This window comes from Euwallacea similis, chromosome 10 (assembly GCF_039881205.1).
Source record: "Euwallacea similis isolate ESF13 chromosome 10, ESF131.1, whole genome shotgun sequence".
NCBI classification, from domain to species: domain Eukaryota; kingdom Metazoa; phylum Arthropoda; class Insecta; order Coleoptera; family Curculionidae; genus Euwallacea; species Euwallacea similis.
Genome location: NC_089618.1, coordinates 1843716 through 1859975, shown reverse-complemented (window position 1 = coordinate 1859975; position 16260 = coordinate 1843716).

Sequence of the window (16260 nt, the reverse complement as noted above, 5' to 3'; positions counted from 1 at the left end):
TTGAAATCGATATATTCAGCCGTTTTTAAGTAATCACCTGCGTCAGGTGCAAAAATGTCGTTTTGAGAAAAACACGTTCAAAGTTTACAAATTAAAAACTCATAAAAACTTAATTTTTATGATTAATCAGCAATGCCAGGACCAAGCAATAGCCCCTCTTCTGCATCATAAAATTAAACTTCAGCTGCTCTGGCCTCTTCTGGCGATGCGAGCTTCTTTCGAGCTGAGTTGGAGCTGCGCTGGTCTGCTCGATAAACACGTTCGTCGTTATACTCGTGCACGCAACATAAACTTTCTGGACCAAGTGCGCATGCCATTGTCTCGAAAATCTTCAAAATGAGTGTGTGGCCTTCGTGTAGTACATATGCAACAGTACGAGTGGCAATTTCCAAAATTTCCTTGTCGCCAAATACGTGTTCAGGTGCTAAACGCCAAATGCAAGAGTCGAAACTCTCGTTATTGTTTTGCGAATTGGAACCTAAACATCTCTCGAGAAGATCGCATTAGTTTAAATCTTCATATATTGGCATTAAAACCTGTTGAGTTTCTTCATTGAAAGCAGGTGGATGAAAATACGGAGTTCTCTTGGATTTATGCTGTTGTCACTTACACCACGAGTCTTCACCTTTAGAGCAAAAGTGATGCTGAGACTTTTCGTCCGTAGAAATTTTGGGGCAATAAGTAGCCTATATTGCTCTGCGCATGTCCTCCATTAAATCAGGTTGTTGTCGAATCTCTAATCCGCAATACAACGATAAATCTTGCATTACCTTGTTGGTTAAAGTCGCAATTTTCAGTTCAGATTTTGATTTATAATGTTCAATTTTTCATAAACCTCGTTACAAAACGTATAAAATTGATAAACTTTTGACAGAAAAAGGACATACAGTATTAAGGTTGCACCCCTATCATCCAGATCTGAAGCCTATAGAACTAATGCGGGCAGTAATGAAACAATATATTAGTGAAAGAAATGTTAATTTTAATTTGAAACAAGTTGAGGAATGTTGTTATTAGTCTTTTGAAAACTTTAGAGTTAATGAGTGGAAATCGGTGATCATGCAAAAAAAATGAAAAGATTTTAGGTAGATGCCGCATTAATTCTGGATATTGTACACAAATTAACTATACGTTTAGGGGAAGATAGCGACAGTGATAAGAATTACAGTGACGAAAATGGTACCAGTGAGGCTAAAAATAGCTTAGATAACAATTAATTGTAATAAAATATATTAAATAGAACTTTTGTAATTTTTTTTAATAGAATTATAATGTGTTTTTATAGAATGCAACATTTTTAAATATAAATTTTGTAAATAAATAAATATTAAATAGGTACCTCAATAGTAGCCGTGTTATTCTGTGGTCATCAGCATTTCATCCCATCTTATCTGACATATTATCCTGGGCAAAGACGCCTGGCCCATGGAAAAGTGGAACCCATTAGGCCCTAGCAAGAAAGAACAAAATAAAACCGCCTTACTTTTCACTTTCCTCATGAACTATATGTCGTTCAATACCTTTAATATTTTCGTATCATCTCGTTATCGCCGGACGATCATTACGCGCATCATCTCACCCGCAAAGTTAACTGGGACGAGCTGTGCCAAGCATCATACCCTTCGGCATCTTCTCTGCCATTCCATACATGGCATGCATGACAGAAACTTGATGATGAATTGAAAAATATAACTTTATATGATCACACTGTAGGAGACTATTCAAATAGCCATGTACAGGAAAAACCTCAATGCAGCTACCTACACGGATCCTTAACGCGCGCTTTTAGAATCCCTGTGTTGAAGCGTTGCTATCAGTCTAAATAGGAAGGAATCGCCTAAACCGACTATGGAATATCAATTCTCTGACAGAGAACTATGGAAAAACGAAAAAAAATCGAGCACTGCGTGCGATTCATCAATACCTACAACCCAAAAATCTTCGATTGTATCCCTTCAATGGATTAGATTATAAAGGGAAATAACCCACATAATCAAGCGAAATTTCTCAAGATGGAAGATTCTCCGGAAGAAGAAGATTCTTCAAACGGTGGCTCTCATCACCGCTCCCACCTAGAGATTTTGACGATTTTTTGTTATAACGCAGGTGAAACCCAGAACAACACATGCACGTACGTCTCCTGCTATGGTACCAAGTAGGTTCATCGGCGTCAAGGTCGATGTAAAGATTGCAAATCCGTAATTGCAATCATCACACTCATCGCTATTGTGGTGACATGTGTAATTAGCGGTCTATGTATACATATACATAAAAAGTGGAAAAACACGATTCCTTTTATGTATTTATGTACAAGTGAAATATGGTTGGACATGTAAGAAGGCAGTTCGTCACCTCACCGAAGATATCCAAGAAACCGATAAAGTTCAGCAAACACATGCACATTCGGTTGAGTAACTTATATTTGCATTGATACCAGGACGATTAACGCATTTTTCTACTTACTAAAGCCCTGCAACATCCTCTATTAATTGCTGAATATGTGGGTCGCATTTGAATATCGTATTGGCTTCCTTTGCTTTAGCCACCAAGCTCACGTTAAATAGTTTGATTGCCGAGTTGAATATTCATCAAGTTTACACGGTATCAGGGCGTGGCGGCAATGCATCTTGGGTTTCTCATTGGCAGACCTGAACATGATTGACTTTGACCTCTCGGCCGATTGCTCATTATTTATTTATGAACGTTTGTTGTAATTTTATATTAAGACCTGCCAAGGGTGCCAGCAGTCGCTTAGTTAAATATGTGCTTAATATAGAAAGGCCTGATAATACAGTCTGGCCCAATAACGATACAACCATCATTTAGTTAAATAGAGGGTGATTCATTAACAATGGGACAACCGAAAGTTGAAGATACTACATATCAAATGGTGAGGATTGGAGAAAATACGCCTTATTCGAAATTTCATGGTTTCGGATATATTGGGTGTCATTTAGGTACGCGGCTAAATTTCAAGGGGTGATTTTAAGACGAAACGTAGATCTGGTAATGATTCCTTTTCAAGATATAAGGTATCAATTTTTTTAAATCGTTTTTTCGGGAAAATAAACCCTTAGCCAATTTTGTTGAGATTTGTGCAATGTTGTTTATGGTTATTATTGTGGTTTACGCGCCACTAATTTTTTTTTCAAGTTTTATATCTTTTTCGTACTAAGCGCTGTAATGGCCACCCAGTTCACAGGATTTAAATCTGTTAGATTTTTTTTGAGGGGCACGTAAAGTCTTTTGTTTATAGAACTCCGGTCAACACTGAAGAAGAATTAATCTAACGGATACGGGATTCATGTAATGAGATAAGATGTACGCCGGGAATATTCAACGCGTTTGGTAATCGATATTAATGCGAGCTAATGCTTTCATTGAAGTTGAAGGAGGACATTTTCAGGAACTATTTTAAGTTTCATGTTACTTATTGTTAACTGTTTTTTACTAAATAAACGCGTACCGTTTGTTTAAATGTGGTTCTAATAAAGCGCTTTTCTTGTTTGATTTTTCTTAAATTTTCGACGTTACCCCTGTGCACGCCTCTAGCAAAAGGAGACGAACAATTTCTAGCTTAAAATAATCTTTTCAACATCATATTAGGTTGCGTTTTCTTGTTATTTAGGAGTTTTTTTTTAATATGTAACGATAAAAAAAAGTTTGACACCCTGTATCTTAAATACGACCTATGGTTATATAAACTTTTCACATTAGAATCACTCAAGGAATTATCCCTTGAAGTTTGGCCACGTTTGACTTTTCTCGTTGGACGAACTGTTCTTGATTAAAATAATAAAAATCGTCTTAATTAATTTGTTTGTTTTAAGAGTTTATTATAAAAGACTTTTTTTCATGTAGAATTAACCAGCCTAATCAGAACAAATATTTCCTCGAAAAATGTCAGAGGCATATCACTTTTTTCGTAAATAATATCGGAAGACATGTATGTAGGGACGTCAGTGGTTGAGCAATATAATTACATTTCTTATTAACATATGATGTTTTATGTCCTATTAACACAACAAAATTGAAAGCAATATCTAAAGTACTTTCTGAAAAATTCAAAAATAGTGATATGAAAAGAAAAATGTTAACACCCTGTAGCTAAAAATTTGGATCGTTGAGGATATGTATATGACAAATATAAGCACATTATTAAAGAGCATTCTGTATAATCCGAATTTGGTAAGGATAAGTATTTTGGTTTTTGAGGTGTAAAGTCAAGAATTTCAAGAATCCTCAGGTTGTTAAACTTTCAGATTCTTCGATCTTTCACTCACCCACAGCATGAAATTGAATGCGGGAGAGCACATTTGGGGCCAATGTAATTCGATGAGTTTATGAACGTCTATATTTTTCGTCTATATTCACGCGAAAACTTCCAAAACTCCTTAGGTGATTGCAAACTTCAGATTCTGCAGTACTTGAACTTTGGAAACTTCCAAATCAATTCAAATAGCATGAAAAGGTATCCATTTGCATGCAACAGGGCACACGTAATCCGAGGTTTGACAAGGTTAAATAGTCCAATTTTCGATTCAAGATTGAAGAATACGGAGTAATTTTAAAATTTTCTAGTGGTCGGTCCTCAAACTCCTGTAAATTCCAATACCCCAGTGCGGTTCGTCACCTAATTGACTACAGTTATTTTAAACGTGTTATTTGATACCTTGTAATATTTCAATGGTAATGGCGATTTGATTGGCAAATATGCAACAGATTGGGTGTGCTGTCATCCTAATTTATTGACATCCAATAACATTAGAACATTACTGATGCATTATTTTGGCCACTGCAATCCGCTAATATTGCAGACCTGATGAGTAACAGCGTTTTTTCTAAGGCGATTGGGAGAATAATTTAAACTTTCCATTTGTTTAACCAAGCATTAAAACCCGGCTTAGTACCAGAAACGGGGAATCCCAATTTCAACTCGGTATCGACCTTTAAAATTAAAATCCTGCCTTTGCTCGCCTATGACGGTGGCTCCTTCCTAGGAAATTCGGACGTTCGTGCTTTGGGTGATATCATTGCAGTAAACTGTTAAAAATGTTATTTACGAGGGTGCATCAAATACAAACGGGATTCGTTTCGTAAAAATTTTAACTTTATTTAATTACGCTTAAAAACATATATCATTTTTCTACATAGGCTCCAGCCCTAGAACTACATTTTTCCCATCGGGGTAGGAGATTTTTCTATTCCATTATCGTAGAAACTCTTCGGACCTTCTTATAGTCATTGAAGCACAAATGCTTCCACCGAATCGTTGTCGTCGAAATGTTGGCTTCCACACGCTTTTTTGAGAGATCCAAAAAGATGGAAGTCACAAGGGGACAAGTCGGGACTATACGGCGGATGTTGCGGCGGTTCTCGGTCTAATATATCCAAATTTTGGCCATGGGGCAACTCCCTCATGGTCACGGACTCCTCCGCAATTAAAAAAATCCTCTAACCTGTCCCACCCTAAACTAACGTGTTTATGTATATTTGATACACCCTCGTAATTATTATTGTATACGTGACCTAATTTGCTTCGCATAAAAAAGAACAAACCAAAGAACATAAAATATGTATTCGAATCCATGAGGAATTTCGCTGCATCAGCATACGCATTCTTATGGAACCTTTCTTCGTGATTTGTGGTGTGGGAACTGAACGATGCAAACAAAATTGAGGTGTGTCTCCTTTGATATTGTTTGTTATTGACTACGTTTCTTTACTACCCATGAAAAATAAGTCCTGGAATATTTGATTAGCAGTCCAAACGTCCTTTGTCTTGGTAAAATCTTCAAGTTTGCTAGCGTTAGCACTAGATGTGTGGCGATAAAGCTGTCACCAATACAAACAAACTGAGAGACATGCTGTGATTACACGGCACTTTGTATATAAGATCGGACTAAAAGTTATTGCTACGTAAACTGGCTATTTTAAATCATGTATTCGATTCTAGTCAGGTGATTCGATCTTATTTTAATCCTTTATGAAGAAGGGAAAGTGAGGAAAATTGAATTGAAAAGTGAATCGGGTTTTTCCACATTGTGGTGATCTGTGATTTGAAACTGTATAGGAGCCGACAAGATTGACCACCAGGGACTCCTACTGTCTCAGTCCTTGCCATGATTTTTTTGCGTTAGCTTTCAAGTTCAAAGCTCATAGAGGCGTCTTTCTCTTCCTTAATCGCAAAACTGAGGAAATGCTTAAGAAAGAACAAAGGGCAGGAAGAAGATCTATTGAATGGGGAGCAGGCTCCTTTAAAAAATTTATAAGAACGTCTATAAAATCCTTAGAAGATTTCTTTAAACAACTGGGAAGCAAAGTCTGTAGACGGCAAAAGAAGTGTATAACAAAATTCCGGAAGAACTTCTCCTAAATGAAGAGGAAAAGAGGAAATTTACGGAATGACGAGCAATTTCTTCAGAACATTTAGAAAAAACCTTCAGAGTACCAAGAAAAGTCGTTTCAATGATACCAATGAAAAGTCCATAAAATTCATAAAAATTTAGAAAGAAAATCTATTGACTAGCGACGATATTCCCTTGGAAGATTCAGAATGGAGGTCGAGAAAATTATGAACAAACTTTGTTAAAAGGTAAAAGTATGTAGAAGGAAAAATCTATAGAACAGTCCTATCGAAACTTCAGAAGAAAAGTTAATAGAAATTGAGAAAAGTTCAGGAAGAACATCTACTAAATTTCACGATTCGGAGGTCCATACAATTAGGGGTAAACTTATTCAGAAAATCGAGAAAAGAAATCGAAAGAACCAGTAAAAAATTCCTTACGAAAACATACGAAGGTTATCTACAACTATTAAAATGAGGGTGAAATTCATTCAAGAGGTTCATAGCACGAACGTACATAAAATTAGAAGAAGACTCATGTTGAAGATTAGTAGGGATATCTAAACCTATTAGGGTTTATTACAGACCACCCAGGATATTTTTAATTATCTCGAAAACCATTAGACTTCGACCAAAGTCGGTCCATGACACGATTGAAATACGGGTCAAGTATAATAGGGTCTCGTCCCCTATTGAAAACTGTTTCTTGGAGACCCCAAATCAGTCAAAGTCTGACTAAGTTCTCTTATCACAGAAGCGTCTTACGCAATGCTTCCCCCACCAACAAAACTAACCAGAATCGTCCGATTTTCACAAAACCGAAACGAAATCCGCCTACAACTCGCATAATTCGAGCGCGAGCTGCGTCAGTTTCTTTCCGAGAGTATCGCGAGCGGGATCTCTTCCCCAGGGGGGCCGCTGACGCCCCCTAAGGGACCCTAAGCACCCCGGAATATGTGCTTCCTAAGCTCTTTTTATCCCCGCGATAGGTTATGTCTGCTGATTTTAAGTGAAAAAAAGTGATATGGTAATTATTGTGAGAAGATAGGTAAGTTTCTGATTTTTAAGTTCGCGGACTGCTGCGGTCCGTCCCTAGGGGGTAGGGGGATGTTACAAAAAACTTTCAGGTGAAGACGGCGAAGCTTTGGGTTATACCTGAATCCCCGTAATTGATATTTTAATCGAATTATATGGCCGAATTTAAATAAATTTAACTTCATGGCGTATTACCGAAGCTCGCCCGGATTACAAAAAGGGCAAAAGAAACGACTGGAAGTCAATCACATGATCGAAACCGCGTCGATTTCGACTCGATTTGCGGTCGATTTGCACCAAATTAACCACGGCATGTAATAACAATTGTAATAACAGCAATATTTATAATTATATCGGTAACAAGCTTAATAATTAGTATATCAATTAATTATTACAGAGAAAGCGCTGTTGATGTCCGGTTAAGCTTAACCTCGACCCGTGCAACAGGGTTTAAATCTTGTAATATCGCACTAATTGATTTTACATCTTCCGGCTCTGACTAAAATGTAATCAATTATGATTACGAAAATTGGACCTGGAAACGTTTTGGCGCTCTGCACTAACCCGTATCGAATGAAAATAAACACTCGGCGAGGACCACACAGAAATTGTTTATTGAATATTTTATACGAGTAAAATTTATTGCAATTATTGAAAAGACGCATGCGCCGTATTGTCTAAAAGAGTTTACTGGCGCGCATTCACCATTTTGAAGAAATTTGATTTTGAGAAATGACCCAGTTGGTAAATATTTATAGCCGAGTGGGGCGCTTCCATACGGCGTGTGCTGAAGGTCCAAGTAACGCTGGATAAACAAGGTTTCTAAGAATTTCTGAGGAATTCGACGCCCCAAAAATACGGAAATAAGTTTATTTTGCGTCCTTTGATAAGAGAAACATCGGCCCGAGAAACCTTCTTTTAGAGACAGTGTTAGTGTGCTTTTAGAGATCTTTTTTATGATTCCTTTTTTTTAAGAAAGAGCTTTATTAAGATAGGTTTCTTATTTGCACTTTTTGTAGAAACACGGTTAATTCCGCCGTACACCTTTTCGTCAAAAGCTTAACGTTCGCAGTTAGATCCTTTGCGCTTCTTGCACTTCAAGAGGATAAGTTACATTTCGTTCATTGCTATTGTGTAATTTCTTAGAATCGAGGCATAATTTTAGCAGAGTGTAGAAGAACGTGCCTTAAAAGCGAAAACATTCCGCGGCAAAGTTCTGAGTCAATAACACGCGGAAAACCGGCAGTTTAGTTTCGGCGAAAACCGAAATGGCACAATGCGGCCGCTTTTATTGGTTATTCATAAGTGTGCACGATTAAACAGTGCAATCACGCAGCCGAACAATTTTCATGCTTAATCTTTGCTTTAATGTCCGCTGCTGATAGCCATACACTAACCACTTTGCCTTTATTTTAAATTCTAGTTTAACACTGAAAATTCCACTTCAATTCCAACTAAAGTGAAAAAAACCGAATTCGTTGTTCTAATTAAATGTCCATACTTGGAATTTTCACTTTTATATCCTCAGAAATCAACACTTGAAACTGTGAATCTAAAGAAAAGTTAGTCATTTTGAAGGGTTGCTGCATCCAAGCAAACAGAGGCTCAAGTAGAAGAGCAAATTCTCTCAATTCTATACTTGAAATTTTCACGTAAAAACTTGAAATTATCCGTGAAAACTTGAAAATTTAAACCTATAAAAACTAAGGTGGAATTTTGTATTTACGCAAATTGACTAAAATCCAATCTGGAAATAAAATGAATACCGAACTTTAAACTTGAAATTTTCATGCGGAAAAGACTTGCAATTTTCACGTGACTATTGAAAATTTCAAAACTAGACTTAGAAATTCCTTGCCTGCAATTTGTTTCTGGAACTGACTGGATTTATACAGAGAGATTATTTAAATTTCGTGTCTAGGCAGCAGTGAAGTATGTTGAAGAACAGAACGTATGTCAATAAAAGTAAGTAAAGCAACATAACATTACTCGGTTCCTTTATCAAAAATTAATTTTAACGTTATTTTGCGGCATATGATCAAGCTACGACCTACTTTGTATCTTCTATTTCGCTTGTGCAAATTTCCACAACTGGTTACATATGAAATTTAAATGATCTCTTCGTAGATGCTTGTCAATACTTAAGTTTGTACTTCGAATTTTCATAGGTATACTTGAAGTTAAAAAAATATCGTTCTGGAATTTGTTATCTTTAGAACTGGCATGAAATTACTGGTAACTAATGTGAAAGGAGATTTTAAGAAAAAAATCAAAACATTCAGGTCCGTACTAGAAATTTTGACATGAATATTTGAGAGGGATGGAATTTTACAAAATATTTGTCTTCGCTTTTGGAAACGAACTATTCTCCCCCTAACACGGTTTAAATCAACCTATATTGCCCTGTAAATTATTTGCACGTGAAGGATCATTTCATTTGAAAGGCATTTTTAGATCATCTGCATATAACCAATAATTGCTATACTGAAAACAACTACACACATAATTAATGCAGTTGTTAAATAAAAGCGGAGCTCAAGGCGTTTTATAGCAATGATCCGTGAACACCATAACTCTCAAGTTTTGAAACCATAATTTCCTCATTAACTTTATCAAAGGCTTTTAAGAAATTTGTATCCAGGGTCGTTTCTAAACATACGATGCAAATTTAAGGGGATACTCATTGGGTTAAAATAGGAAAAAAGTTCGCATAAATGTACGTTCGGAATCATTTTATTTCGGAGATACAGGGTGTAGAAGTTAAAAAAAACCTTTTTTTACTATTTTCAAAAAAGTCCTTAAGGCAGTGTAATTAAAATTTTCGCCGCTTAATAGCAATGTGGTGGCGCTTTAGATATATCAGAGCTTACTCAGGAATTTTAGGGGCGTGGCCACGAGGCTGGTCTGCTGGAATTGTACACAAAATTAGCAACGCCCAGTAGATTCTTGCAATTTTGTAATTGTGCTTTCAGGAGGTCTTGTTTTCAAAATTCTAGGAAAATATTCTCGGTATATTTGAGTCTGTAAAAGTGCACTTTTTCGCATAGAACCGCCTGTATATTGTGCAACTTCTTTAACTTTCCCTTCATTAAGGTTAAACCAACTATAAGAATTTTTATGCTTACTCATCTCTCTTAGTTTTGCAGTAAGGTAGAAACTAACGAGGGCACGTTTTCAAACCATTTGAAAAGGCGGTTTCTCGATCTTTTTCCGGAAATTCGACTGTCTTTCTTGGGCCACCCCGTGTATCATTGAAATTATGACCTTCCCATGAGGAAAACAATTCACTTATGCGCCACAGCTATCTTTGTTAGTTCACGGGGCCGAGTTTTCCGAATATTGGAAAAACCATTTTGAACGGTGTTTTGAATGAACCTTTTGCAGGTAATCGGCCATATGGATAATGGCAAATGGAGTGTCCCACAACCCTACTTTACGTGCGAAACAACAGGTGAGACTCACATATATTCAAAGTTAAAAACGTTAATGTCTTTGGTTCGGGTCAGAAATAAACTGTGAATTCTTGCACGTTCAAGCATTAACTCTCGGGTTAATTATTCGGTAGTGTTGGGCGTGCACTCTCGACGAGTTGATGAAATATTTATTGCTGGATAATGCATAAAAATGTTCACGTGGGCGACCTACAGCCAGGCACTATTATTAGCCAATGAGGAATATTTTAGTTTTGTTGTAATTTTTGCAGGCGTTATTTGCACCTAACCATTCCCTCTATTACCTTATTAATATCTTGTCGAGCGACAAAGATAAAATAATCTCTTAGGGCTCAGTATTAGGTCGGCTTAGCCGCGCTTGAATTCGAGAGTTTTCCAATCGCTGAACTTCCATTAGTCAACGCCCTACAACCTTATCTAAACACACTAAAGTGTGTACCGACGGATTTGCGTTGAATTTGAACAAGCATTAACAACGATATTATAAATATTGATTACCACATGAATTCCTCGTTTGCAGGCTCGCACCTCGCACATTTAAACAATGGCGTTGCCCAGCAAGTACTGAGCGAATGCACATGCTATCATAAAATAGCAATTTTCTTAAATTTTAAATATACCCCAGCGAATTTTACATTTTAAGCAAAACATCCAGGATTTTATTATTAATTTGTTGTGGGCCTTTTTGGACGAGTGCCACGAAGAACTTCGGCACGAACACACTTCAGTGCTTACTCAATGGGACGCAATTACATAGCAACAGTTTAATCACGGAAAGCTTTTGCGTTTAATCGAGTAAAACAGCTTGAATTGATGGCATATTGGAGCCATGGAGCTTTCGAGGGGTTGTCCGACAGTGGGCAGTCCAGATGTATTGTGTGGTCCAGATACATTACGTGGATTATCACGGCTTGTTTCAAAAGCTCTCTTGTAGCTCCAAAAGTGCTCCCTATGTTGTGGTGGCTGGGAAAATTCTTGCATTGTTACGTTGATGTTCCTATTATTTCGCGTTATAGGTGGGAAGATGTAAACTTTTCCATTTTTTACACAGGTAGGTTTGATATCGTTTCCCAGAAAAAGGCTTGTTTCCATATATGTATAGCTCACTTCCGACGAAACCGGACGCTGGGTGTTTCCATACAGTATAAACTTTCATTTAGCCCTGTAAACAGAGCTGCTAAATTCCCCGAATTGTGCAACGCCCGCGAAAACTACGAAAATCTTCGGCAAATGTTCGGGAAGATTTTTTTTTCCTAGAAAAATTCCTGAAAATTTGGAGTAATCGAAAAAACGCTAAAATCATAGAATATTCGTTGTACAATTAAAAATCTTCGATGGTCTCACACTTCCTTCAGGTTAAAATGATTAATATACAAGGCCGGAAACAGCATCCTCAAATATACAGGGTGTCCTAAAAAGCTGGCGCTCCTTAACGGCTCCGTTCGTGCCGCTCACCTCTCTGTCCAAATAATCTTTCCCTATGCTATATTTCCGAACAGAATTATGGGGGCTTTCTTGGAAGTCTCTGAATCATTCAATTCAGCTATGAATTTAATTGGATCATTGCAAGACGACAAACCCAATATCCTAGTAAGTGATCAATGTGCAACTCTTAAAGGCCCCTCAAGGAGGAAGAAATTGGAGGAAACACGAGTTAAATCAAGGTGGTCCAACGTTGGATTTGGAAGATTCGCCCTCTTTAGGGCTTCAAAGAATTTAACAGAAATATGAAGACTCTTTTGGAAGTAACTACAATATTCGATCTAATTATGAAATTAATTAACCTGCTCCCAACCTCTTTGCGAGTGTCCCATTGCGACTTTTAGAAGACGAAAAATTGGGCTGTTTCTCCTTGGAGAGATGACGAGACATATTTTAAAAAAATCTGGTATTTGTGTATTCAGCTCCTCAGAAATCCCGGGAAAAACTCTGTATAGACGAAAAAAAATCAAGGAAATTGAAGTCTAAAGCGACTGGTCCACCTGGACTTTAAGCCTCTCTTTAGGATTTTCTTAGAAGCCTCCATTTAAGCTACCCTGATTTTCAAACCCAGCCCCAAATTCAGAGGTGGATTTGGGGCGCCCTGTGTATTTCTCATCTGCCAGATTACTTACTTAAACCACGAGATACCCGAAGCGAAACACACTTTCGGCCGCTACTCTACGGAAATTCATTGGCGTAACATTATAGTATTTTTGGAATGTTTACATTTTTCAAGAACACTTTGATAAAAATAGGAAAGTGGTATTAAATTCAGTCGACAACGCCTCTGTGATTCAAAATTTCTTTAGAGCTTAATTTTCGTGGGAATTAGAAATTGAGACAGAATGAATTCAATTGCACTGATGCTGCTGCCATTTACAGGTCCCTGGTCTATCTAGAATAATAACAATGTATTTGCATTATTTTGACACAGAAACTGAGTCATAGTTGTAGCTGTACAAAGCACCATTTATCAGCCGCCCATAACTATTAAATAAACAACACAAGGAAACATGGTTTCGTTTGCCAGATGCGTTGACATGCATATAATATAACACCCCGTACATCAAATCCGGCTGCAACAATGAGAATAGAAAGTGATAGTGGAGGATGCAAATTAAAAACACAAACACCTACTTGACACGTTGACCTTTTCTCTGGCAAAAAAGTGTTTTTGGTGTGTCATTCCAACTGCCGTTAGCAGGAGTCCATCAAATCCCACGAAAGTTTCTAGTTTCCCGATTAAATCTTCTAAAAATACCACTGAATGGCAAAAATACATCGTTATTTATATTTTTATTTTTCTCCACTTACGAGCCCATAACAGAGCTCTAAATCAAGTAAATTAAAGCGGATTAAGGTTTATTTTCGGCTTTCAGTCGATAGAGGTGAAGGACTGAAGGAGGACCTTGTGAACGTGTCTTTTTCCGCTTTGCTGCCGGTGTCATTCGAAATCCGCCAGCAGAGTGAAAGAGGCCAGTACACGAGGCTTGACCCAGCGATCCCATCAGGAATCCCTGGATGGTCCATTAAAAATGTCTGAATCAGCAAGCCGAGAAAAGACAACTAGTAAACAGCGGGCTATTTTTTCCTCCGCCAATTATCGGCACCATCTGGACATTACTCACGACATGTTGATAATTAATTCCCGGCCGATCGGACAGGCACGTCTATAACTCATCCGGGGAATATCAAAAGTGAGCCTCCAACTCTATAAGATATTACATAAATACGTCGAAATTATATCTCTGGATCTAAATTTGTGCTTCCAGATCTTTACAGATTGAAACTTTTGATTAAACGGCCCTGGACTGCGTCCAAGAACGCTTTGGTTACACGCATGGCCGAGATTGCCTATTTATTTTGAATATGATCCGAGGAAACTCACGTTTGTTTGGTTGATCCTCTTTGACATGGCGTTTAAACATCCGATGTTATGTGTGTACGAAATAGAGTTTTTGTCCTGGAAGTTAACATCAGGGAGGAAGCTCTAGAAACGCCTATTAATGTCCAACGTCCAGTTGATTATCACACATTAGAAGAAGAACTGAAGAAATCAAGTTTCTTTTTTATTTTTTAAGACATTTTCAACAATCATTGGCACTTTCCTAGAACAAATTTTTCTCCTCTTCGAAAGTTTTTTATTTCATTTTCATTCCTATATAAACATCGAAATTTGCCCGCTCTGCAAGAAGCGATTTTTCGTATAGGAATTCACTTTTAATACAGTGCGAGCAACAATGACTCAAGTGTGCCGCTCTGTACTGAAATTCGGCTTGAATACTTTTTTCATTCATTCTCAAGGTCAACGGCTAAAACGCCCAATTAGGTGTACTTACCATACTTCCAACCTTTTAGGAATGATTTGCCTATTTTCACTTAAAAAATATTTGTAGGGAAATAAATTTTTATTTAATGCTGCTGCAAATTAAATGCAAATTGAAGTTGTTCAAATAAGTCTGGATCAAGTTGGTTTTTCGTTGTTTACAACCACAAATTATAATTACAATTTATAATAAACGCTGGAAGTGCTGGCCATTCGGTTCATGTTTTGAAAGACTGTAATTACCATGGCAGGGGTTATTGCATTAACTGCTTCAGTAATGGCGTCTTGCAATTCCTCCAAAGTATGTAATCGATTTTTGTACACAACATTCTTTAAATAGCCAAACAAAAAATAGTCCAGAAGCGTCAAATCCGGAGATCTTGTAGGCCATACATTTTTACTAATGACTATCTCCACAAAATTACTTTAGAAATGTTTTAGATGTCCTATCAAATATGAGTAAAAACCGACTGTACGCATCTGGTTAATGACTGTTGTTTGACAATGGATGAAAAAAATTTTGAGAATCTTTCAAAGATAGGTCCACTATTTCGATGAAGCGGACACTTTAATCATTGTTGCTCGCACTATATGTGTAAAACACGTGCCCTGAGAGTGTGTTGTTCATAAGAGGATTCGGAGAGAGACCAGAGAGGAAAAGAGAGCCCCATCGCTTTTACACTGCATACTCTCCTCCCCCTATGTGCCGGTCTGAAAGTTGGACGTGGAAATGGAGTGAAAACAGTATCAAAATGACGTCTGTACCGCAGAAGCTAAAAGATATATTATGACCCAAAACAATAAAAACTCGTTCTGTGTATTATTTTCCGCGAATTTCCCAACCTACTTTTTGGAGTTTTCATATATTTTAATAAGTAGATATAATAATAAAAAAACAATTGAGTTCAAGATAATACGGAATAATTATTGTTAATTTGTGCACGAGATTATTCTCATTATTTTTTTTATTTCCGGCTCTTATTATTTATTTATATGTGTTTTCGCATCCGGCACCATCGACTGATGTCGAAAAATTGATTTTTCAGGCACTTTTATTTCGAATAAAAAAATAAGAGAATATCGCCACCAAGAGGAAAAATCGTTTGCTTTAACGCAACCAACCCGAGCATTTCCTTTTCTGAAATGCACTTTTATTTGTTATCTCAGGAACTGTTCGAGTTTCAGTAATAATTTGCAAATCCCTGTGTATCACTAACTGCAACAACGACCGACAAGCTCTAATTATAGCTGAATTACACGTAGTCAGGTAGGTCTCGTCAATCATTGATTACGCTTTTTACGGGGACTAGCTTCGAAAAATAGATTTATACCTACATACGAGGCCATTACAGCGTAATGCATGTAACGACGTGATGGAGTTATTAAGTAATTATTATTGATTATTATAGGTGTCCATGTACGTGCGCCCATTAAGGCAAAGCGACTTCAAATGGTTTCAATAGGAATTTTTTCCTTGACTGCAGGAGGCATGGAAGTTGTCTAACAGCAGGACTTAATGGACAAATCCACTTAGCTTAACAGTGGGAGACATTTCCTGTGTTCCCTTCAATAATTTTGGTGTCTCAGGACTGCGTAAAATCTCACTCCGCACTGTCGCT